The sequence below is a fragment of the Marmota monax genome, unplaced genomic scaffold, assembly GCF_021218885.2.
Source record: "Marmota monax isolate L192 unplaced genomic scaffold, Marmota_monax_Labrador192_F-V1.1 WCK01_AAM20220418_F8-fsc00125, whole genome shotgun sequence".
NCBI classification, from domain to species: Eukaryota; Metazoa; Chordata; class Mammalia; order Rodentia; family Sciuridae; genus Marmota; species Marmota monax.
The window spans coordinates 8,855,639-8,881,019 of NW_026695235.1; positions in this window are offsets into that span (position 1 = coordinate 8,855,639).

The following is a 25,381-nucleotide window of genomic DNA, read 5'->3' on the forward strand; positions in this document are numbered from 1 at the left end:
TATTTGGACACTTTTCAAATTCACTCCAAGGATACTGTTTTACAAATGTTTTATATGCATTTTGAGAAATGAATGTGTTTGTTTAAACTAGAAAAAGCATCCCTCTAGCCCTTCTGGCCACAAGCTAGTAGCAGAAACTGTTGACCCCGCCCTCCTCCCCCTGCCCCAGGCTTCTGTACCCCAGACTCTGGGAAGGGCGGCCCCCTTGCAGGGTGGATCCTCCACACAGCAACCTGCGGTGAGGACTGAGCAGGGTGCTGTTTCCTTCCTGGGTGAAAGTGGGAGCTTCCCACCCAGCCAAGGGTGACCCTGAGGGAGACGTAGCAGGGCCCAGGCAGCCAGGGCCAGATGGCGAGGGAGAGGTCCGGGCAGGGCCAGGACAAGGGAGCACAGAGGGGGTCTTCTGATGAGGCCACCTTCCTGCTTGACTAAAGTGTTCGTGGACACAGCGGGAGTCCCCATCAGATGGACACTTCCATACTCATGCTCCTAAGTGGGAGACCCAACAGAAAAACTAAAACAGACACGGGGACACGGGGGACACCAACCTATAATAGTGAGGAGCGCGTGGACAGGGAGGAGACAAGGACGGGAGGAAACTCCAGAGACCATAAAAGGAACAGGCCCAACTCCCCAGCAGACTCCCAGCTCTGGGCCCTTCTCTCCCAAGAAGTCTCTCTCGGCCTCTCTGTCGCTTTTCAATAAACCTGCGTCTCGCTGCTGCCTCTGTGTCCTTCAGTTCGTTGCTGAGTTGAGACAAGGAACCCAGAGCCCCTCCTCCACAAAAAAGTCTTAACTGGGCCTCTCCAGAAATCTTCACCATGGCTGATTTTAGGACTGTCAGCAAAGGAGTCTCTGCAAAAGAGTCCAATGTAGATAAACTTCCCATTTTCATGTTGCCCTGTTTACCTGGCCACTGGCCTGGGAGACACCAGCACTCCAGGTGCTGGACACCCCTTACTAGCTTTTCACAAACAGGTATCCAGTATAGTAGTTTGTAGAACTGTGCAAACAAGGCTCTGGCCTTGAGCTGGGCTTCACAGAGATGTCTACATTTCTAAGATGAGTTACAACTGGGCTCCATGGTAACAGCTGGCAGGGGGAGGAAAGAGAGGGGAGAAGCAGCTCCCCCCTTCTCAGGTGTGGTCCTTGAAGGTTAACTTGCCCAGAACAGTGAGAGAAAATGCTGCTTTTATGTAAACTTCTGCAGACTGTGAACTTCTGAGCCCCTCCCCTTACATGTTGGCTATAAAACTCTGAGACTCCCTGAACTCGGGGTTCAGGGGATTGATTGATGACAGCAAAAGCTGTGCCCCCTGGACCTGGCTGCAGCCAAATAAAATGTCTCCTTGCTATCTTTGGTGCCGTGCCTGTCTGTCCCTGCAACACCTAGAGGGTAACAACACTGTGAGGAACCCTCATGAACAAGAGGTCCCCCTTAGGATTGACGGCTGAACACCTCTTGGGAAACGGAGCTGTCAGTCTTAGGGTCTTCAAGGCCAGGAGAGGGGAGGCTGGAAGGTTGGCTCAGCTTCTGAGCCTACGTGGTCAGCAGAAGCGCCAGCTGCAGGCCGATGGACCAAATCTGCTCTATCCTGAAAATAACGCAGAGGCTTCACCAGATGCAAAGGGCTTCGGGGGTGAGGGGAGACACATGTGCAGAAGGGCCACAGAGAGACCCCGTTGCCTTCACCTTGCCTGCAGAGCCAGGTGCACCCCAGGTGGAGACTCCAGCTGCTGGTGGGACAGGTGGGGCAGGAGGAGGCAGGACGAGGAACAGCGACCAGGAACAGCATAGGCGCAGCCGAGTCCCACATCTGTATGGGGCGGCATGAAGAGACCCAGCTCCTCCCCACCCTGCAGATGCCAGAGGAGCTACCCTCCTCCTGCTGTGCTGAGTCAGCCTGGGGTTTCTGCCCCTCCTGGCTCAGGCAGGAGTCCCCAGCAAAGCCTTGTCTGTGCCCAAATTCTTTGTAGTCCAGTGTTTGTTTCCCCAACTCTTGATCCCCAGACCCAATTTCGGTAACAAGGGCACCCAACCTGCAGTGGACAGAGGTCAGGGCTCTCTCACTTGCAACCACCTGGCCATCTGCATCGGGGGATGGACCGCTCCCACCCTCCACTTCTCCTTTCTCTGGGAGTAAAGGAACTGTGGACTGAAGTTCCAGAGTCACTGAGCAGGAAGGTGGAACTGTGATGGACACAGGGGTTCACTGGAGGGATCACCCCCCCGCCCCCCGCTGTGGGGGTGCTGGAGAGACAGAGCTGCCAATTAGAGAAGGGCCACCAGCTGCAGTCTCAGAAACTGGGCAGGTCAGCTGGGTGGGGACCTGGGACAGGCAATGTGGCGGGAAGCTGCTGCAGGTGTGTTTGTGACTCGGCCTGTGGAGGGGGCATGGAGGAGAGAAGCCGATGGGCGGCTGAGGGAGGAGGAGCCCAACAGCAGGTCTGTGGCTGTTGTTACTGTCGCTGACCACAGGCTGGAAGCCAGCAGAACAGCCTGCTCTGTTTATCTTCCAACGTTGGTACACATTCCGGTTTAGATAGCTCTAACCTGGAACCACACAGGGAAAAGAGTTCTAGGAAACAGACTCTGGTTTGGCCAAGATGGCACCATGGAAACCACTCTGGACATCCTAACTGGGAAGCCCTGTACTGGAGACCACCTGTTAAGGGGTGAATCTGAGCGTCCTCCCACATGGAGGAGTGGTACCTAGCTGGAGGAAGTAGGCCACTGGGGCCTGGAAGGGTCACCTTCTCCCGGCCTCTCCCTCTCACAGTTTCCTGGCCGCCCTGTCCTGAGCAGCTGTCCTCCTCCATGCCCTTCCGCCATGATGGTCTGCCTCACCTTGCGCCCTGAGCTATGGAGCCAGCCGAGTGTTGTGCTGAAACTTCTGAAACCATGAGCCAAAATAAATGTTTCCTCCTCAAAGTTCTTCTTGTCACAGGGATGATAACTGACAACATGCCACCTGTGAAGGGCGACCTCGATGTCTGGCAAAATCACATAGTCATTGTCCTTTGATCTGGAGACCCTGGTTCTGGAGCTGTCTGGAGAGTACAAAGTGACCAAGTGCTTTAAGATCCAGTGATTTGACCACTTGTTCTCACTGGGCTAAGCCCTGTTACAGCAATAAGCTGTGACAAGAACTGTGCTGTGTTGATTTTGTAGTGATATTTGTTATAGTAGAATATTGAAGATGGTACTACTTTCATGGAAAAGGAATTACATGAATAAACCATGCGCACTGTGCACCTGTCAAAGACACGGGAAGTGTCTTTAGGAACTGCTAAGGAGTGACCTCCCACAAGTTAGGAGACAGAGAATCTAACTTCACTGAAAGGCCCGTTCTGTAAATTTAGATTTATAACCATATGAATACATTTAAGACTATGTGCTAAAATATAATGAAGACGTAATTTCAAAAATTGAAGAGAAAAGGAAACATATGAACTTTGCCGTGTGTAGATTTTGTAGCAACGTGCTATTTAATCGACTTCAAGTGACGTGAAAACCCAGTAATTTGACTATTCATTCTCACTGGGATAAACCCTTAAAACAAATCATGCGAGATTGGGGGTGGGGAGGGAAAAGAAAATGCTTTTGGTGACCTTATTTTGAGGTGGTGTCGATGTGGGTGGAATGAAGCCGCTGAACTTCCAGCACTGCTGAAGGGAGATGTCAATTTAAGATCCATGAGGTCTGATGGAAGCTTTTTTGTTCTGAATTTGATTTGGAAATATCAGGCTCAACTCCTCTCTCTCTTAAAAGCATTTCCTTGATTTTGTCTAGGCTAAAAGCCAAGAAACAGTGAATAGTGAAGAGTCCTTTGGCAATGAAGACCCTCACTATCCACAGTGTGGTCTCTTAAATAAAAGAAGAAGAAAAAAAACGATTAGAGATCCTCAAAGAGAACCTGATTGCAGACCAGAAGTAGAAGATGGAGAAGAGGAGCCTGAACTATGGACTGTACCAGAAAGCAGGCTGTGGCCGGGTACCACTGAGACAGCGTCAAAAAGGCCCAGGAGCCAGGTGCAGTGGTGCACGCCCATAATCCCAGCGGCTCAGGAGGCCGAGGCAGGAGGATCGTGAGTTCAAAGCCAGCCTCAGCAAAACCAAGGTGCTAAGCAACTCAGTGAGACCCTGTCTCTAAATAAAATACAAAATAAGGTGGGAGTGTGACTCGGTGGCCCAGTGTCCCTGAGTTCAATCCCCCATATCAAAAAAAAAAAAAAAAAAAAAAAGACCAGGAGCCAACAGCAGTAAACTGTAATAAGAGCAGTGACCACTCTGACATCCATTAATAATGATACTGAAACACACACACGTGCAGAGTGCTCACATTTAGAAAATGTCACTGTTTTTGGAACTGGTACACAAAGGGAAAGATGAGAGCATTTATTCTTTTTCTGTACAAAATACAGTTTCTAGCAGGGGTCAGAAAACCCGGGCTTTTGTCAACAAAGTTTAATTGGAACCCAGTACGTCCTTTGTTTGTTTGGATTTGTGACCCACAAAGCCAAAACCATTTCCCACGTGGTCCTAGAGTTAACCCCTGTCTCGGCACCCGTCGGGGAGGAGAGGAGCTGTCCTTCAGGAACCACATTAAATACAGTAAAAGAAGAAGTGCTAGCCTCTTGCAGCCTTGATGCAAACAATAGAACAAACCATTGAGAAAACCATTGAGCAAAACCATAAAGATAACTGGCTACTGATATCAATCACAGAGGTACTAAGGGCTTTCTGATACGGGTGCTTGACACCACCTCTGAAGTACTCCCAAAACAAGACAAAAAACAAAAGTCACACCTCATTCAGCTCAAATGTCTATAGTCCATCTACTGATAGGGACGGTTGGGAAGGAGGGACCTCTTGATTGACAGCACAGGCAGGCAATCAGAAATCCTCATGCTGGGAACCACCACAAGAACCCGCTTGGTGTCTTCAACAAGTGTATTGTAAGGAGTAAAAGGGCGGTGGGGGTGGGGAGGAGCTTACGGATTAACAGAAAACAAAAGTGGGTCAATGGCAATTTATGGCTTTTTTTTTTTTGAGTTGTAATAAAACACTTATGGAAACTTTGACCACATACTAGATTTTTGATGTTATCATGTAATTGGTGTTTAATCTCAGTTGTGACAGTTTTATCATGTCTATGTTTAACAGAAGAGTCCTGCTGGGTGCAGTGGTACATGCCAGTAATCCTAGTGATTTGGGAGACTGAGATAGGAGAACCCCAAGTTTGAGGCCAGCCTCAACAATTTAGCAAGACCCTCATTAACTTAGTAAGTACCCTCAACAACTTAGTGAGACTCTGTCTTAAAATAAAAATGAAAAAGACTAAGGATGTAGCTTGGTAGTAAAGCTCCCTTGGGTTTAATTCCCCAGGACACACACCCACAAAATGTCCTTGTCTTTTGTAGAACACAGTAGGATATTTGTGGATTGAAGGATAAAATGTCTGAGATTTGTTTCCAAATAATTTAACATTCTTGGGAGGAAGTAGGTGGATGGAGTGAAGTAAGATCTATGTCTTAGTTTTCTATGAGTCTTGTAAGAAATAACCACAAACACAGAGACTTAAAACAATGCAGATTATGCTGTAGTTCTGTCTAAGGAGGGTCTCACTGGAGAGAAATCAGGGCGTCTGTGGTGTGTTGGTCCCTGCTGTGCTGCTATAACAGAATACCTGAGACTGACTAACTTATAATGAACAGAAATCTACTTCTTACAGCTCTGGGGACCGCGGGGCATCCAAGGGCCTTCTGGCTGTGTCATTCAGTAGCGGAAGGTTTAAGGGCAAGATTGGTAAGAGAACAAGAAACAACTGAACCCTTTATAATTGGCATGATCCATGCTGAGTCTAGCTCCCCTCCCGCCCACCTCCTAATGTTGGGGACTGAGTGTCTAACACTTGCTTTGGGGGGACTCATTCAGATCTTAGCAGCGGCTGGGTGCTGGCCTTCATTGCTGGTCCCCATCACTGGAGGCCCTGGGGGCTGTTCTCTCACTTCTCCCTGCTCCGGAGACGTTCTCTGTTCTAGCTGGGACCCCTCTCTTCGTCCTCAAAGCCTCGAGGCAGGTGGAGCCTTCCGCACACTCCACCTCTCTGCCTCTGGCCTTCATGAGATGCCCTCTACCTGGGCTAAAGCTGCAGCGCGTGCCTGGGCCACGGGGTCATCCAGGACTCAGGGACCCAGCTCAGGGTTGGCCAATCAGCACCGTGATTGCCCCCACCATGTGACTCAACATGCCCACAGGCCCCAGGAATTAGGCTCTGGACACTTCGGGGCCCCATTCTGCCTGCCTCACACCATGTTAGACATTGTCCATAATAAATAGGAAAAAACCCTGAAGAAAAATGTCCTTCACTGTTTTCTTTGGACTGTGTTTTTGGGTGAGCAGGAGGACCAACTAGGGTGGAGCGGAAGCAAAGTTTCAGCTGAGCATAGACTAATCATGTGAGGACCTTGATGGGCCGTTACAGAACCCTGGGGGTCGGGGGAAGGCAGATTTTGTGTTCTCATCCCTACGTGGGTGGTTCTAGAGCATTAAGGAGCAAGAGGAGCCACTAAAGTTAATGCCCCAGGGAAAATGTCTACTCTACGGACTTATTTTCATAGAAAAACTGTGGTGTTTCTTAGAAGCATCTAAGAAAGCATTTGTGCTCATTTCTCTGCACCTCACAGCAGCCTGGAGCTGGACAGACGGGTGCATCTTAGCCCCTGAAGTTGGGTCTTCTGAGTGCACTGTACCAAGCCTCCTCAGCCCCTGGGCAAGCCACACTGAGCTCAGAAGACTGTTCAGGTGAAGACGAGGTAAATCCACACGAAAGGAGCTCTGTGCACATCAGGTGTGACGTTGAAAGCATCAGTTAATTGTCACTTGCTTGGGGCTTCTTCCCTGAAGCTCCTCCTGCCGGGCTCCCACATGGACCTCCGAGCTCTGCAGATCTGTGTTCCCCAGTGAAGATCCAGTTCCTCACTGAATCCCGTCTGCTTTTCTCTTCCTGGTAGGACAGGAGAGGGTGACTTACAGCCTCCCCACAGGTGTAGAGGCCAGGTGACCCGTTCTAGCCACTGGGCCTCAAGCAGAAGCTGGGCCTGGTTTGGGGTTGAGGCATTGTGCCCAAGGTGGGTTCTCCATGCCTTGGCTTCACCTTGGTGGTGATTTCTGAGGTCGCTTGTTGACATGGGGGAGCCCCAAGTTAGAAGTGGCCCAGGTCTCAGGGAACCACCGGAGACTACTTCACAGCTCTATGGGAGGTGTGGACACGGTCACCAGAGCGGTCCTGACACCGTGTGTGTTTCCTCTGCCGAGTGCGAATCCTCCAGGCACAGCCTCAGGCCAGACCAGTTGGACATTTCTGCTCTACAACCTGGCAGCTGGTGCACTGACCCTTCTCAGGGTCGTTGACCCTTATCACCGTTAAAGAATCAATGCATGGAAAAGATTACAAAGAACAAGGCTAAACAATATTTGTAGCTTTCGAGAATTATAAAAATGGGGCCAAATACTAATCATATGACCAGGAAAGATGAGGTGCTACTTGTCCGCGGTGCTGTTGGCCATGATGCCTCTGCTCACAGCCGTGAGTAATGACAGGCAGGCCCGTTTTGACTGGGGTCCCCCAATGAAGGATGAGGGCCCTAGAAGAGACAGGTGGCCGCAACCCTTCCACTGGGCCACCCGACGGGGGCTCTATTCAGTCGGCCGCTCTACTTCCTACCCTTCGGTCAACGCCTTTGTAAACAGTGTGATGATAAGGAAATTCCCCAGCAATAATGCAATATGCCGGCACTTAGTGTGTTTACAGAGCTTGGGTTTGGCAAGAGCACACACCTCAACCTACGACAGGCCGATGTCGAGTGTGTGTTCTGTTAAAGATTCACAGACGCGTTCCTCTTTGTGCCTCTGGATGATGCAGGTGGGCAGATGCCTGTTTCCTCGGGGGTGGGGGAGATGCCCGCTTTCCCCCTCCTGGCTCCCTCACTATCTCCTGTGTGTCCGTTGGCAGGTGACCCTGGTGGCTCTCCTGTGGCCAGTGTGCTAATGCTCCCTGAGGACCCACGGAGTGCTGTGCCTCCAGCTGTCCCTGCAGGTGACCTGGGACCAGCTCCTCCTGGCCAAGATGGAAGGCAGTTGGGTCTCGTCTGTCTATTTTCTGTTGCTGTAACAGAATACCTGAGATTGAGTTATAAAGAAAAAAGGTTGGTTTAGCTCAGGGTTCTGACGGCTGGGAAGTTCAACATCAGGCAGCAGAATCTGGCTACAGCCTCGTGCATCATAACGCGGTGGGAGAATGTGGAAGGGCAGGCCGGCTCGTTTGGAAGAGAGGAGAGGGGGCTGAACTCCTGAGAGAGCTGACCCCGTCCTCCGGGAAAGCATGAATCACCCCCTCCCCACACCTCTTGGAGGCCCCACCGCCACCTGGTAAGTTCCATTGGCAGCTGTGTCTCCGCATGAGTGTGGCCAGAACTAAGCCACATTCAGACGGAAGGACTCGCTTGCTTGAAAATGCCTTGGGCTTATTCATGGTACTGTGGGCCGTTGTCTGGGTCTGAATGCGACTCTCATTGCCCAGGCTCCGTCTGGACACCCTCCAGCCAGCTTGTTTCCCTGGGCTTTTCTTGGACTTTCCACAGAATGGAACTGTGCACAAGGACAGCCTCTCAAAGGACAGTGTAAATCAACGAAGGTGGCATTGGCCGACGGCTTAACTGCAGTGACAGCAGGTCACACCAGCTCAGGGTGTGTGAAAACCTGAAGAGGAAATGCTGATTTCCTAATTTTTGTGATTTATTTTTCATTCTAAAAAGTCTTCAGACTTGTTCCCAGGCTTGGACATTTAGTTTCACAAATATTCTTTTTTTTTTTTAATTTGTTTTAAACAGTTACACATGACAGTACAATGACCTTGACATTTCATTCATTTGAATCCGATGGGATATAGTTTCTCATTTTCTGAGTGTACAGGTTGCAGAATCACATTGGTCATGAGTCACATATATACACACAGTGATGATAATGTCTATTTCATTCTACTGCCCTTCCTACCCCCCTCCCCTCCCCTCCCCTCCCATCACTTCTCTCTCCTAATCTAGGGTAACACTATTCTTTTTCCCCTCACATCTTCATACACGTGTTTTGAATAACGATGAGGGTCTCCTTCCACCTTCCATGCGATTCCCCTTCTCCCTCCCTTGCCCTCCCACCCCTCTTCTCTATGAAGAGGTAATCTTCATATTCTTTAGTATTTTTTTTTCCTGCATTTCTCAATAATTGTGGAAAATTGGCCAATAAGGAGCCTTCTGTGGCACAGACACACAGAGCGACCTGAATTCCTGTGACTGCCTGGACCTGTGGGAGGGAGCTGGTCCCCCAGGGCCCGAGGCCCAGGGCTGCTGTGTCTCCTGCGGTTCATTCTGCCATGGTGGCCTGGCCAGCGCCTGGGAGGTAGGGCTTTGCGAGCTCACGGGTGGCTGTCACGTTCGTCCAGCCCAGAACCGCTGCTCTGGGGCGGCTGCTGACCCTCAGGGATGGGAAGTGGAAGAGGTCCTCGTTGGTCTCTGATCACTGGTGGTCTTTCTGGATGCAGTCGTCTTCAGATGCTTTATTTATTGAACAGTATAGATTCTTCATTAGTTTTTTTGCCATTTGATAGACTTTGGTCTTTAGAGAAGTTTTAAGTTCACAGCAAAATGAGCCCAAAATGCAGAGTCCCCAGCCACCCGCTGTCCCCCCCACGCACAGCCTCCCCACTGCGCATCTTCTACCCGCCGCCCCCCGCCCTTGCTGTAACTGGTATCCTGCATCTACAGTGAGCGTCGCCTGGTGTCCACTGTTGGTTAGGGACAAGTGCCTGCGATGTGTGTCTACCGTGGTAATGTCCAGGACAGCACTTCCGATGCCCCGGAAGTCCTCTGTGCTCTGCCCCTCCCTCCCCAGCCCTGGCAACCTCTCATCTTTTATTGTCTGCATAGCTCTGCCTTTTCCGGGCGTCACTGGTCATGATCTCAGCGTGCAGCCTTTTCAGAAGGGCTCCCTTCACTAGAGACGGGCACTTAGGTCACCTCCATGGCTCTGAGGCTTGTTAGCTTCCCTTGCTCTCCCTTCCTTCCTCTCTCTCCTTCTTTCTGTTCGTGATGAATGAAATTCCCCTGTTGGAAGATGCCACGGATTATTTACCCATTCACCTGAAGGACATCTGGTTGCTTCCAAGGTTTCACAATTGTGAATGGAGCTGTTCGGTTGTGGGCAGGTTGTTCCGTGGACAGAGGTTTCCCGCTCCTTTGGGTGAATAAGAGGAGCACAGCCCTGGGGGAGCCTGTGGGAGGAGCATGCCGAGGTCTCTGCAGGATGGCTCCAAGAGCATGCTGAGTCTTGGGAGCACCTGCAGTCCGTGCTGTCCAGGGGCCGGGCCGCTCCAGCATGGACAAGAGCTCCTGCAGCTCCACGTCCTCCCCGGCCTTGGCCGCGGTTCCTGTTCTGGTGTGGGTCTCCTGGTTGTAGAGCAGGATTAGCTCTTTGCTAACTGGTGCTTCTTGGTTTTTATTTCTGCTCACCAAAGTCATGCAGGTTAAATGCTCCCAGTTTTGATTATCATTGAGTTTCTGGTGTATGTTCCTGGTCTCTCACCTGATTTCAAAGTGAACCCAAGAAGCACAATCTGCTCTGGGAAAGTCTCTGGGGCATCCCCGAGGAATGCCTTGATTCTTTAGATGATCAATTTCTCAACTTCCTTTTTTTCTTTGTACCAGGGATTGAGCCCAGGGATGCTTTACCATGGAGCCACATCCCCAGCCTTTTTTTGTTTTTTTATTTTGAGATGGGGTCTCACTGAATTGGTTAGGTCCTCACTAAGTTGCTGAGGCTGGCTTTGAACTCGAGATCCTCCTGCCTCAGCCTCCCGAGCTACTGCGATTATAGGCATGCACTATGGAGCCCAGCTTGGCTTTCTTTATAGTTGAGTGCCTATGTATGTATTTCTGAATGATATTGCTGAGTTTGCCTGTTTTTTCAGCTTTATAACCAGGTTTAATTATTTCCTTTGCAGTGGCTGTTCCACTGTGTGAATTCGCCGTGGACCCTCCCTACTATCGAGGATGTTTCTATTGTTTGCATCCATTGACTGTCACCAATTCTGTGCTGTGGACACTCTTGATTTTGTCCTCCAGGGTCCATTTCTTTAGTGTAGCATGGAGTTGCTGGGCAATTCGTATTTTCAACTCTAATAGGAAAGATCAGCTTGAATTCCAGATGGGTCTCACTAATCCAGTCCTATAGGCCGTGCATGAGAGCTCTCGTGGTTTAAATACCCGCCTTGCACTCGGTATAAGCAAGCTCTTCAGTATTTACCAATATGGCCGGTGAGTAATCATATCTCCTTGGAGTTCTAATTTAAATTTCCTGAATTAATAGAAAGGCTAAGAAGCTACAATGGTTTCTATTGCACCAGAGTATAGCCGGTTGGCTTTTTTTTTGCCTTCAGTTTAATTTGCTCTTCCGCTTCTTAATCCTTGAGATAGATTCTTAGCTCATTAATTTTTAGCCATTGTCTCTTTTATATATGTATTTAGGATACATGTTTCTTTATATGAACACCTTCAGTTGCAACCCATAAATTTCAATATGTAGTGCTTCCCATAAACTTTCAGCTCAGCATATTACCAGGTTTACTTAGGAGGATTTCTTGGTTCATATTTAGATCTGAGATTTCATTCCCTCTTCGTGATATTTATTTCTACCATTTTTTGGACTGCCAGGTGTACCAGTTCCTCAAAGAAGACTGTTAGAATTCCACCACACCGTGGTTTTGCTTTGCATGGTGGGAGGCCAAGATACTAGAGACACATTAGTTATAAATTGCTGTGTCATCCCGGTCTGTGGAGCTGCACTATTGTGAGGGAACCATCTCCAACTCTCTTCCCAGTGCTTTTACCTTACACTCCTTTGTTGATTTTAAGAGTCGTAGCACCTTTATCTATTCTGTTTTCTGCACAATGTATTTATGCTGGGTTCTGCTGTATCCTTATATCTTACCTGCATCGTTTGTAGGTAGCACAATTAGGTCTTTAAAATGAGCTTTATGCCTTTTATTTGGAGCATTTGTTTATATTTAATATAATGCATCTGAGTTTTCCCATCGGAGCTCTCTTTTGTACTGTTCTTTCTGTTTGTCTCCTCTCTTGCTTTGCTTTGGACTTGGTTGTTTTTCCCTCTTGAGTAGTTTGGGAATGAAAAGCCTGGTCCTGTGGTTTTGGTGGTGACCCTGGAGACCATGATGCCTGAGGCGGAGCTGAGGCAGCCATCGCAGTCCTTCCCTCACGGGTTCTCACGATCACGCCACTTCACCCGTGCTGCTCCCAGTGCAGACAGGAGTTTATTAAGAGGGATATGAAAAAGGAAAAGGGGACACTCTCAAGGGGGAGTGTGGCTCCTCTCAGAGAGCAGAAGGATGGCGTGTGGCTCCTGTGTCCAGTTTTATTGGAGATCCCAGAGAAGTTTCCAGAAAATCCCACCGGATCTACCTCTTGACTTTTGACTGGCAGCAGGATGACATCAGACTTTCAAGTCCCCACTGTGTGTGACCACCCTAAGTCACTGTGGCCCATGCTGGCCACTTCTAACCGGAGCCTGTTCTTACAGATTTATGGTTAACGGGAATTATTCTTGGCTCCCTGGGTTCTGGGATCTGGTTTGCATAACTGTCACAAAAGTCCCTGCACTTCAGGGGTGATCTGTGTTCTTTTCATCAGCATTTTTGGCCTGCGCTTCTCCTGCAGATGACAGGTGGTTTGCTGAGGAATGCAGCCGAGCCTATTGACCTAGACCTGGCAGGTAAATTGCTTTTTAAAAGAAAGCATGTGGGGGTCAGCAGGGTGGGCCCCGTTCCTAGAGTCACCCCTTGACCTCACATTCCTGCTGCTCATGTTACTGTCAACAACTCTGCCTTCCACTTGGATCACACGGAGGGCCTGGATGGGCGGGTCACCCTGGCCCCCCCCCCCCCCCCCCCCCCCCCCGCGGCATGGGCTAAGCTGTCCCCTGTCTCATCCCCACTAGTTGTCTCTGTCTCTCTGAGGCTGATGTTTTCTTGCTCTCAGGAGCTCACACCTTCCCTCTGGTGTCCCTTTCCTTCTGCCCAGGCCCACCCTTTAAAATGAGGGCATACTCTGAAGCTAGCAGTTATTTTCTTTAAAAACAAAAGGGTTTAATTCCAGCCTGCTTTGGCGTCCATTGCTGCTTCTGAGAAGCCGGCAACCCTTCTAACTGCTTTAAGACTCCCCCACCCCAAGCCGTCTGACATTCTGCTGTTTCACTACAGGGAGGGGTTTAAAAAAATCTGTCCTCTTTGGGAATAATTGCACTTGAATGTGCTGCTGCTGTTTCTAAGACTGTTTTGTTATTTAGACTGGGGCGGGGGCTCTGGTGAACTGACCTGCGTGCTTTCCCCCTGTGGTCCCCACCACGGAGCCTTGTGTTCTTGTGAACCCACTTCCCTGGTGCTGTGCCGCTCACTGCCACTAAAGTTATCCAGGGATTCCCTGAGCCTGGCGTGCAGGCTCCTTCTTTTTGCGACCATGTCCTTCACCTGGGCTCCCTGTGGTAGGCTTCGTCTTCAAGGTTTTGGGGTGACCTGTGATGAATCTTCTACCCGGTGCTCTACAGATGCTGAATAAATGAAGATACTCTGAACCTGATTTCCAGAGGTGGTAAGAGCTGAGTGAGTGTTGGGGCATTCATTCTAATCCCTTTCCGCCGTCTCTTGCCCTAGGCTAGAGGCTATACGATATACATATTAATTTTTCCCAGAGACTTTGCAGCTAGCGGGCTGTTTGTGGACCTCTGGCTCATGAGATACAGGCGGAAGTCCCCAGGCCAGTCTTGCGTTTCCCCTCTTCTGTCTGTCTCGCATGCAGACATAATGGCTGAGGGGCAGCGGCCTTCTTTTCACTCTCTCAGGCAAAAGACAATGACCATGCAGTCATGAAGTCTTTGTAGAAATGATTTTGGGGGGTAAATATATAACATGAATTTTGGGACTGTTTAGCATTAAACTTCATGTTACATAAGAAAAATGTGCTTCGCTTGTTCAAGCTCTTTGTCAAGATTTCTGTTTCAAAAAAATGCTGTCATCTTCGTCTGTGGGGGCGGGTTTAAGAGACCCCCTCTCACACACAGCTGGGAGAGCGCTCTGAGGCTAACCTGCTTCAGGTTGCTGCATCAAGAACAAACACGCACCGCCACAGCAAGGAGACGGTTAACCAGGGCTGTGCTTTCTGCAGCTTCTTTCTCCTGCCTCTTGCCGCCCTGAACTCTGGCCTTGGGAGAACTTCCTGTGAGCTGTGCTCTGGAGTTGGCGCGAGCCAGCCTGTGGCCCTCCCGGCAGAGGCACGCTGGCAAGTGCCTGGGGACCTGATGGGTTGGCCAACCTTCCCATCAGGGTGATTCCAAGCTCCCAACAGAGAAGTCACTGAGGGCGGTCTTGGAGAGGGATGTGTGCAGACAGGCTAGCCACGGCTAGTGCCCGACATTTCCTGTGGCCCCCGAAATTGTGGCAAGGGCTCTGTGGTGTGCCCATTTCCTTTCTTTTGTGCAACATGTTACTGAACACACCGTCCTCATTCTAATTTGTCTGGGGGCGTGGATTTCATAGACCCATTTTTTTCTGACGGTGGAGCCTGATCATCAATCCCAGGCCGATGGGATGTGTTCAGAATGAAGACGAAGTTCATCTAATGACTCCTCAGAGCGGGGAGAATCCAACGGAAAAGGGCCAACCCTCTGGTACTGGGTGGACATTGGCAGTGCTGAGTCAGGGCCCTGCCCTCCCTGGCCGGGTCTACCTGCCTGCTTGATATCCTGGGTAATTGCCCACCCTTGTCCTGGAGGCTGAGCCGCTGAGGTCCCTGTTATGCTCATGTAGAGTTATAGCTTCATTGATTGGCCCTCTTAACCAGGGATTTGTTGTACCTCTGTGTGTTCAGCTCCTGCTTTCTGTAACCCTCCAAGTGTTTGCTAAGCAAATTAGCAATGTAATCAAGATCCCAGAGAGAAGGCCCATCACAATAGAGTGTGATTGACTATTAAGTAAATACTACAGGACTTCTCCCTCATAATACTAAAGTATTATGTAAATCATCGGTCACTTTATACACCCAGAAACCATAAGAGCCAGGTTCCCTTTCTCCTTATTCTGTAATCTAGATCTGTATGACTTTACCCCAACTTGTGCCAACCACAGCTTTGTGTGTGTTTCAGAGAGTGTTTCCAGACACACGAATTATATTCTATAAGGGCTATATTCTATATTCTGTTAGTCTTAAAAAAAGAGGTACAATATTGTATATGGTTGCAATTTAAATGTGGATGACTTCCGATCAATTTGCTTCTGTTCATTTTTCTTACATTTAGGGAAGCACTTATCTGTCCTCTCCAAGACCTGGATAGGAGTGTGCCCCACAGTCTTTACTCACAGAAGCCTAAATTAGAATCAGTTTGAATGTCCATTGCCAGGAAAATGAGTATGCAGATTTTTGGTAGTTCATACAATGTAACGCTGGCCGGGATTTGGGAGGTGGACACATTTACCTCCAGGCTCCTGAAGATTCATGTCCTCCCTACATGCAGAATAGAGCTGCCGCAGCCACAGTCCCCCAGATTCTCAACCATTATCATATCAACCCTAGTCAAAATCTCATTGGTGACTCCTCCCTCTAAAGTCTCACATCTCATCATCTGAATCACTACCATCAGGGATGGTGAAACTCTGGGGTGACCCATCCCGGGGCACAATCCTTCTCCATCTGTGCAGTGTGAAACTAGAAAGGGAATTCTCTGCTTCCCAAATACTAAGGTGGGACAGGCAAAGAATATAATATTATTCTATAATAATATTATTATATTAGCTATTATATTATTAGTTATTATAATAACCTATATAATTATTAGATGTTAGATAATATATACAATAATAATATTATAATAATCATAGCTATAATTATAATAATATATTATAATATTACATATTATATTGTTATAATATATATTATTATGTTATACAATAATGTAATAATAATTATATTCCAAAGGGGAGAAAATTAAAGGAAAAAAAAAGAGTCACTGCCCCCAAGCAATTCTGGAATTTAGCAGGGAAGCTCCATTAGGTTTCAAGGTACAGGAATAATCCCTTTCGACTTGAACTCGCTCTTTGAACCTGCATCTATGCTCTCTGGGAGGACCATCTGGTTTACCCTCATGCCCAGCCATGCCTCATGTTCTGAGGATTAAGGCATGGGCATCTTCAGGGAGTATTTTCTTTTTTTTTAAAAAAATTATTTTTGTTTAGTTGTAGATGGACAAAAACCTTGATTTTGTTTATTTATTTATATGTGGTGCTAAGGATTGGACCCAGGGTCCTGCTCGTGCTAGGCAAATGCTCTACTGCTGAGCCACAACCTCAGCCCCTTCAGGGAATATTTTCTAGTTGTTGTATGAATTTGTCAAAATTCACTAAAATGTATACTTCAAATGAGTGTGTTTTATTGTTATAAATTACAGTCATCCCTGGGTATCTATGGAGGATGTATTCTAGGCCCCCCTGCAGATGTTCAAGTCACTGACACAAGATGGCCCAGTATTTGCACATAACCTAGGTGGATACTTTAAACCACATCTAGATTACTTATAGTCACTAATGCAATGTACTTGCTATTGTTAATAGTTGCTTTACTAAACTGTTTACAGAATAACGAGAGAAAGTCTGTTCATGTTCGGTACAGACACATTTGTTCTTACATGTTCAGTCCACTGCAGGGGATCTGCAGACGTGGAGCCCACGGACACAGTGAGTCTATGCACACCTCACTGAAAGCGACTTTTTGAAGAAAAAGAGCGTCAATTCTTCCTTCGCATATTGTCACTAGGGATTTTAGAGATTTAAATGATTTATATCCTACAAAGAAAATTGCCAAATTGGTTTCTAGAGCCCAGAAAGATTTTTGGTTTAATTAGAGTACAAAATACCCCATAAGTTTTATATTGAAGTTACATCTGTCAAATACATTACATGTATAATGGCTTTCGAGGAAAATATGTAGAACTTATCAAAAACTAAATAAAAATTTACAAAAACACATAAAAAAAGAAAATTGCCATAAATACAGGAAATCGGTTACTCTAATTATTATTGTAGTGTGCAATGATTTTAAATAAGATGTATGAATTTGTCAAAATTCACTAAAATGTACACTTCAAATAAGTGCGTTTTATTGTGAACTTCAGAGAAGGGGAGGCTCATTATTAAAGCCGACGGACACTTTTGGCAGCACTCTTCCTGTAGCTTCAGGTGAAAAATCAAGTAAGGCGAGGGACACAGTGACCTCTTGGTGCTTAGACTCTAATAGGGAGCTTGAACTTGAAGCCTTGAATTTGGTAGAATAACTAATGGGATCTTCAGCTTTCCTCAGGGGTGCAGTGCCCCTCTCTTCTGCTGGTCATGTACATACAATTCTCATGCACATACCATCTCTGAAGGGGAATGGCACACTCCACTGTGGGGTGGGTTCCAGCGTGCATGTCATTGAGTTGAGTTCCTTGTGGGACAGGATGGACGGCGTGCCACGCCTTACCTGGGAATTCAGGAATGTGCACCTTATGCACAGAATCACAGGATCATCTTGCTCTACACAGGTTTTCCTCTGAACTTGTTGAACTGCACCTTCCTTATCCTCACAAAGACCTTAATTGTGATTTCTCAGGGCGGAGGCCTGGATTTTGCATTTCTTAAGCTCTCCAGTGATTCTGTGCTCACCAAAGCCTGAGAGTCACTGGGAAGAAGAGATGGGGGACGCTGGCCGCTGGCCGCTGTGGCACCCCAGAAGCCAACAGGGGCTTAGGGAGGGGGAGCGTTTTTTCCACTGTCACTTGATACGAGGAGAGAGTAGATGTCACCAACACCCAGGAGGTTGTTGGTGACTCAGCACAAGCTGCTCTGGTGGAGGGAAGAGGAGGGACCAGAGCAGACCACTGGGGTGCAGAACATGGCTCTATTAAGTCAAAACAGCAAACATTGGACCCTGTGGTTCCAGCTCACATGACACACGTGTCTGTGCACACGTGTACATACAGCGATGTTCTAATGGAGTATTATTCTTAAAGCAAAAAACAGGTTTCCATGTCAGTGTTCGCCAATGTGTGGAGGTCAGATCAACAGGTGTAACCGTGCGTGGAACTCTGTGCAGCATTTACTAGGAATGAGTGGAACATCCTTGGGAGGAAACGATTGTGATAGAGCTCTGCATTTTCATAGGCCGCGTGGCGTGAGTAAATGTGGAGGAAGAGGTCTGAAGAGAATCACACCATGTGGTTGTGTTATGCTCGAATTCGGGACCCCCAAAGACCACCAGAGACCCAAGATCGATGCAAGCAGCAAAGAGGTGTTTATTGCGAGCTAGCTCGGTCCTCCTCCGCGCACACACACAGCAACTGGTGACGCTGAGAGGCCCCGAGCCCAGGGTTTGCAGCAGTTTTATACATTCTTTGGAGAGGGCAGGGACTTCACATACATCATAGCAAATCATCACACACTGTGGGAAAATCAAATAACAACTCTAAAACATGATTAGCACATTCACTGGTGGGAACAAGTTGGGTAGGGGTGATTGGTCAGTACAAAAGGGGTATTCATTTGAACTGATTGGTTTAAGCCAAGAGGGGTGTACGTGATGAACTACATGGTTTCCCAACACGTTATCAACCACCATAAACCACTGGGAGGGTCATCTGGCATCCCAGGTATTTCCCTGTCTCATGCTGATTGGTGGCTGCTAGGGGGCTGCTGTGGATCCCCACCTAGCCTGACTGAGTCAGGGACACCTGGCGTAGCAGATCTCTCCTGTTATTTGTAGATAAACAACTTAGCAGGGTGGGAATGTGCCTAGGAGTGCTCTGTGGGTTTTTCCAAGGACAAAGGCCATGTCCCTTCCTTGGACAGGCTTTGCTCTGAGATAGAGGCTGGTTTTTCAGTTGTTTTAAGTGGCGCTCTCAGGAAGGGACAAATCTGAGGACCAATGTTGTCTTCTCTTAAGACATGGCTTCTGGAACATCCCCTGGAGGCTCAATCCCAGCTTAGCCTCCTGATGGCTGTGTGACTTTGGATAAGTGGCCTAGTGTGTCTGGGCCTTATGCTTCTCTAACATAGTGAATTTAATATGCATGCAGGGCTTGAAGGTGGCTGACACAGTGTAGACACAGATGTGAGCCATTACTGTATCAGGGCGGTTTAGATTTTCATCTCCACGTTCACAATACAAAGAATGACTTAGAGGAAGAAAATTCCATTTGGCCTCAGGTTTTATGGGTTTCAATCTACTGTCAAGTTGGCCCCATTGCTAGGGAGAAGAAGGTCATGCTGGAAGAACGTGCTGGAAGAACGTGCAGAAGGAAAGTCGCGTAGCTCACGGCAGCTGAGAAGCAGGCAGAGAGAAAGGAAGGGACCAAGGACAAGATACTGTCCCCAGGGGCACACTGCTAGTGACCTGCTCCTCCAACGATGCCCATCTGCCTCCATCCCACCGCCTAGTGGTCCATTCAGCTCTCAGTGGATTCACCCGTTGGCTCCGAGCCCTCGTGACCCCCTCACTTCCCCAAAGCCCCACCTTGGACCTGGCTGCATTGGGGACAAGCCTTCAACACACGAGATCTCGGGGGACACTCTGGATTCAAACCATAACAGAAGTGGTGAACAGAGGGCCCCTCCGCCTTATCTAAGAGTCTGGATTTTTTTTTTTAAAGTGTCTGGATTTTAAGCTGTGAGACTGCATCCGATGTGTTACTAATAATATTATTAATCACTATTAACTATTATTAGTATGACTGATAATAACTTTAAAGAACAAAAGGCAGATCACGTGGCAGAGGCAGAGATGCCCAGACTGTCAAGAAGCTGAAGGAGAAACAGAGACCGAGGTGCCCAGGGAGACGAAGGGCCTGCTTCTAGACACACTCGGGCGCCCTAGCCTTTGCACACGGCCCTGCCCGTGTCTGCATCCTGTGTCCGCACAGCTGCCGGCTGGCTCAGCAGCTTGGCGCCCCAGCCTCACGGTCGTCTGGTGATGCGCGTGGTCTGGGGAGGCTCTGAGGGATTGGGCTTACTGATCAGAGGCTGATGTCAGGAGAGGAGTTTCTTACATCACTACAAAGCCATGGAAGGGAAGCCGTTCACTCCCACCAGGCTCCGAGAGACAGCAGCGCAGGGAGGACCGTGGGGGCACTGAACTCATTGCTGGCTCCTCTTGCTTCTGTGACATCGAGAGGTACCTCTGAGGGACGCGCTGAATCAAGACAAGAACATGGTTTATTAAGATCAGTTCACTTTGGTCTCTAGGTCACGTGTGCCTGCAGTGCCAGCCACGATGCTGGGGGGCAGGTCACCTTCGAAGCTAAGGCTGACACGGGTGCCACTTTAGGATGCAGACCCCAGATAGCCCAGTGTTGCCACAAGCAGATGCTGAGGACTGGGGCGTGCTCACTCCTAGGTGCTGGTGCAGGAGAAGGGCACTGTCTCTGGTGCCCTTGGCTGGCTGGAGATGAGGGGTCACAGCGGAGCCACAGACACGTGCATATCCACGAGGAAGCGCACCAGTTAAAATCAACCACGACAAGCACACAGGGCCGAAGCCGAGGGCTCATGCCGGTGACGTCTGCCCATGGGGCTAGCTGCCTTCCTTCGTCATCTCTTCCGTCCAGACAACCTTTACCAATAAGGAATCTAAAACTAGGAATTTAAAATTGATGATCCAAAATCTCACAGTAACGGCAGGGCTCAGACAGCCCCAAAGCCTGGTTTCTAAAGCACTGAATCCGCCCTCAGGAAGCAATGGCTCAAACTGTCAGAGACCAGAGGGGACGCAGACACCTTGGGTGATGCTGGCCACAGACAGTGGGCATTGTGTGTCCCAGCAGATGCCAGCCCTGGCAGTGACACCCGAGCCCCTGGCTCCCTGCTCCCAGTATGCTATCTAAGACCTGTGGCTATCGGATTCCACCCGGGTGTGAGCCGGCAGACCATTAACCCCTGGTTGACTGAGCTTGCCGGAGACAACAGGGCTGGCCTTCAGTGATGGGTGTGGGATATCTGCTAGGAGGGGCTGGGAGGGCTCGAACAGAAATTAAATTTACACACAGGAAGCACATCCAAATAAGGGGTTGCCCACCTGAGCTCTGTAGATGGAGACGCTGGTGCCTCCAGAGCCCTCGCCATACTCCAGGACTTGTGCTCAGTCATTGACACCTGTCGGACCATTTCAGTTACAACACACTCGGCCGTTGGTGACTGCTTCATCGTTTTAGATGAGGATCGCAGGAGAGTCAAGCAACATCCTCTAGATAATGCAACTGGCAAATGGGAGGTGGGCATGTCCTATGGCGAACACGATTGGTTGAGCAATATCCCCAAGTGTGGAATAGGCTGCCACCTCAACCCAGTATGTCCCAGGGTTTGCTTCCTTCTTAGAGCTGGGAGGCAGGCGGCACAATGGTGCATCTTTCCCTTCTGAGGCCGTGCGCTGTCCAGCCTCCCGCCACCTCAGGGTTCCTAAAGGCTTGCTCGCAGCCTGGGTTCCTGAGTTCCATGGATTCCTCTCCACCTCCCGGAGCACCCGCGTCTTAGGAAGACCTCCGCCACTTACCACTGTGGTTCATGGAGTCTACTTAACATGTCACCCTCAGAGGGGACCAACGTCATGTTCTGTGGCATGCTCGGGTGGTTTGGGTCTCTTTGGACATATGACGAGCTGAACAAAGAACATGGCCCTGGGACAGAGCTATGAATAAGCACTGCTGTCCACCAGGGGGCAGTGAGCTGCTTCCAGCCCTGGCTCCTGGGGCGAGCCGTGCCTTGGGCAGGTCAAAGGCTGCACAGCAGATCTGGGCTAGAGTCTAGGGAAGTGTTGGATTTGGGGCTCCTATGGAGTCTGCAGCAGTTCATTTTCACCGTCTACGATGTCTATGGTTGGAGGAAACCCACTTGTTGAGGGAAGCGGGGAGAAGATGGAATCCATCCCCTGCTCTAGTCTTTATGGGTCTGTTGTTTCCCTGGGGATGCAATTTTGTTTTTGATTTATCATTTCCGCCCTGTGATAGTTTGACCCCACAGAACAAGGACCTCCTTGTGGTCCATTAGCTTACCAGGGCTGACGTGACACAGTGTCATCTCACAGTGCTGAGGCCATGACTCTGAGAGCCCAACGTCAGCAGGGCTGGTTCCTTCTGGGCGGCGAGGAGGAACCCGCCCAGGACGCCCCCTGCTGGTGGTTGCTGGCAATCTGTGGTGTTCCTTGGCGGGTAGGAGGGTCAGCCTGACTTTCCCTTCATCTTCACATGGCACTGTCTCTGGGTGGCTCTGTGTCCCAATTTCTCTCTTTTATAAGGACATCAGTTCTATTGATTAGGACCCTCACTCGTGACCTTAATACATCTATAATGACCCCATTTTCAAGTAAGTTCACATTCTGAAGGAGAGGACTGGGACTTCAATGTATGAATTTTGGGGACGCACAAGTCACAATCACATCTACCTTGTTTGTCCATTCCAGTTACAGGGGTGGGTGGGAAATATCACTGGGTGAGTCTCGGGACCCGATGGATCTGGGCTGGGACTCTTACCTAGTCCTGATGTGTCCCCACTCTGTGGGGCGCCAGGAGGCTGCGTGGGACCTGAGTTCTAGGGTTCAGCATTGTCAGGCCGGCTGGGTCCCCTTCCCTGGGAGTGCAGTCACCCTGTAAGTGTCTGGAGAACTCTCAGGGGGACAACTACCAGAAGAATTTGCGGTGGTGCTGCAGGGTCCTTCTTCCTGAGAACGGGCCCTCTCCTTCAGTCCACGTGCTCGGGCGCAGGACTGGCTCAGGTACAGGGACTGGGCAGCGGGTTGTGAGTGGCCAGTGGCCTGGCCTCCTGCTCATCCGCCCTTGATTTGGGCTGATGGTGTAGCTAGGGCCGAGCGCTTGTTGGCTGCTCCTCTGTCCTGCTCCCGGGAGCACTGATCTGGCACCGTCTCCAGCGCTGTCTGCGGGTCAGGCGGCTCTGGCTGCCCCTCTAGTCTTGCACCTGTTACAATAATCGTACCCACCTGACTGCTGATGGCGACACACTGCCACCTGGCCTGGTTTCTGCTCCCTGCTGCTGTCAGAGAGCCCGCCTGCCACACGTTCCCCACTGGCGGCCACTACCTAACTGCCCGACAGTGCCGGTGGCATCTCACTAGTGGCTTTTTACCACCATGTAAACAGTGTCTGCAGGTCCTTCCAGGTGACACAGGTGCTGATCACTTCTGGGACTTGGGTGTGTATACTTGCTGGTGTGCCCACTCCGTGTGCTTTCTGATCCTCCCCCTTGTCCCTGCAGTTCTGAAGTCTCTGCCTGGCTTGGTGTGGCCATTGCTCTCTCCAAGTTCCCAGGAGCCATCCCCGTTGGCACGACTCCTGGAGGCCTTCCGGGTGTTGAATTCCACATCACTGGAAGGTGGCAATCTACGGTGCACCCTCCCTTGGTCCAGCACTCTTGGGGACAAGTTCCAGACAGTGCGCGGCTCCTGCTGGCACGTCTGTTGCTCCTGAGCTCTGGAGGGGTAGAGGCCCTTCTCTCTTAGCCGACCCTCCGGCAGTTTCCTGGTGCACGTTGGTCCCGGTTCCTGGCCTGCTGGTGAGTTAGGGTTGATCCTGGGGCGGGGCTAGAGTCACATGTTTTATCCCCAGGCAGGGGACCATGCAGTGCCTGAGAGTAAGGTTGAGGGGACGCCTTAGTCAGGGGAGCACACGCCACCCGGACAGGCCCAGAGGGCTTAGGATTTCAGTTGTACTGACCCTGCCGTCACCATCCCAGCCCCGAGTCTTGGCTCTTTGGGGCCCTTCTCTGGGCGTCGGCTTGCAGGGCTGAGCTGTGGGCCTTCCCTGGAGCTCTGTTCCCCTGAGTTCTTGGGCCTGGTGCTCGGCTTGTTCCACCCGGCAGCTGCTGGGGACGTGAGTCCCTTGATCACTGCAGGGAGTCCCTCTGGCTCTCCGTTCTGGCTTCGCTCACCCTCTGGCTTTCCTGTGCCTCTGTAGCTCCAGCCACAGCCTCCAAACCCGCAGTCCTCATGTGACTGTGTCCCAAGCCCCCTGCTTCCCTGTCCTGGTTCATCCCTGGGAAGGCGTCACACGGCACCTGGAATGGAGCTGTCCAGGTACAGGGGGCCACCCTGGAACGATGGGGTCAAGTCCTTGGGACTTGCCGAGCCGTGAGGACTCACACTCAGCTCCGTCTCAGAGCCAAGGTTCTCAGTGCAGCGCTGGCACCAACTGGCACCCTCAGCGGCTGACGGGATTTGCATGCTGACTTCACTGGGTGGGTAGCGGGGACGGGATGATAGCGGGTGGGGACACAGGTTGGCTGAGGGGGAAGGGAGCAGGGGCGCGACGGGCCTCAGCTGGCCTGTGGGAGCCGGGTGGCCCCTCAGAGGCAGCCTGAGGCGGGCCGCTCTGCTCTCACACTGGCGGTCATGGGCCTGGGCTTCCCCGGAGGCTGAGTGCAGGCTGGGCTTCAGCTCAGTTTGTTCCTGGGGTCAAACCCAACCACGAGCCATGAGACCGCAGTCCTGGGGGGTGTGGCCCTGTGAGGGCCTTGGTGCTGTAGGGGGCTCTGGGCAGCTCAGGGCAGTGTGCACCATGGTCCTGGGACAAAGGCAGGCATGCAAAATGACCTTTCCTGTCCAGTCCCGGGAAGGGGCCTGTGGCGCCTGCAGCCCTGCCTGTCAGAGCTGCTCCCGCCTGCCAGGATGGAGTCCGGAGCCCTGGGGCGTCCGCCTGACTCCTGTCCAGGCGGCCTCTCTGAGAGAGGACAGGAATGTGCAGGGCACCCAGGTGCGGGGTCAGGCCTGCCTGGAAGTGCCTCGCTTGGTCCGCCTTCTCTGCCTGGTCTGCCACTCCCAGGGAGGGAGATGGGGAGAGGTGGGGACAGAGGAGCGGTGCCTCCTGGCTGCTGTGAGGGGAGGGCTGTGCTCCCGGAAGATGGGGAGATGGGGAGAAGGGAAGGAGGTTCTCTGTCACGGTGCCGTGATGATGTTTTCATCATCCCACATCCATTCTGACTTGTTTTTTGACACGTGAAAAAAGTTTGTGTGTTACAGTCATCACAATAGTGGGATTCTATTTTTTTTTTTTTTTTGTACCAGGGATTGAACACAAGGAAGCTTAACCACTGAGCCATTTCCCCAGCTCTTTAATTTTTTATTTTTATATATTTTTTTTAGATTTCGAGGCAAGGTTTTGCCGAGTTGCTAGGGCTTTGCTAAAATGCTGAGGCTGGCTTTGAACGCGTGATCCTCCTGCCTCAGCCTCCCC